This window comes from Cyprinodon variegatus, unplaced genomic scaffold, assembly GCF_000732505.1.
Source record: "Cyprinodon variegatus isolate N-32 unplaced genomic scaffold, C_variegatus-1.0 Scaffold1630, whole genome shotgun sequence".
NCBI lineage: Eukaryota > Metazoa > Chordata > Actinopteri > Cyprinodontiformes > Cyprinodontidae > Cyprinodon > Cyprinodon variegatus.
Window position 1 is genome coordinate 64551 of NW_015152083.1, and position 1061 is coordinate 65611.

Consider the following 1061-nt stretch of genomic DNA (forward strand, 5'->3'; position numbering starts at 1 on the left):
TCTTCCTGGATGGAAGAGAAACGTCTTCAAACTTGGAAACAAAGTCCAGAGGATTGTTTTTTTTTATTTTTGGGGTATATCCAGTACCATTAATACGTCGTTTTTCAGCGATCCGGATCTTATTATTCTGTTTACGCATTCGCAGGACGAATCGTGCTTCCTGGTAGTGACAGGATGACCAATCAGAGCTCAGTTAGTGACTCCACATGGCTGACCGACGTTCCTGCCTGGATTCCTCTGACCTTTTCCTTCTCTCCCGTCTAGATGTTTGTTTCCAGCATAAAAAAAGCGGCAGCTGCAAGAACTTCACCTTCATGTGGTTCTACAACAGCAAGAACGCCCGATGCACCCGCTTCCTCTACAGCGGCTGTGGAGGCAACCAGAACCGCTTCAGGACCAGGGAGGAGTGTGAGGACACGTGTCTCAGGAAGACTTAAGGAGGAACATTAGCTGGAAACTTCTAGATGCTGTTGGAGAAACCAAATGTTCTTCACTGAGGACCAGAACCAAAGAGTCTCAGGAGTTTATTTTTTTATGCTTTTACTGCAGCTGCAAACAGAGGAAGTTCGTTTTTTTTGGGGGGGGCTTTATGTTAACTACAATCTTACCTCTCTGTCCAAAGACCACACATTTTTTAAACCAACCAGGAAATGAGTCACAACCACACTGCAAAAAACTGAATCTAGATAAGTCATTTTTTCTTAAAATAAGTGCATTTTGCTAATGGAAGACGACAATTTACATTTAAAATAAAAAATAGCTACTACATTGTCTGTTTTTAAGTACATTTTATCCAATTATCTTATTTTAGGTATCGGGCTGCAACTAACGATTATTTTACAAACTGAATAATGTGTTGATTATTTTTTCGATTCATCGGATAGCCAAAGATTCCTTCAGGAAAACTAAAACTTTTCCACTTGCACTGCAAAACATAGAAATCTAAATAAGTCTTTTTTTTTTGCAATAAGTTCATTTTCTCTTGAATTGAGGACATAAGTGAGACATGTTGCCAATGGAACAAGACAATTTACACTTAAAATAAGAAAACTCAATTACAT

The 1061-nt window shown here is 38.9% G+C and overlaps 1 pseudogene; it reads left to right on the forward strand.

The window, feature by feature from the left end:
* LOC107104152 overlaps positions 1–729 on the forward strand; it is a 13324-nt pseudogene extending 12595 nt beyond the window's left edge.
* The last annotated feature ends 332 nt before the right edge of the window (positions 730–1061 follow it).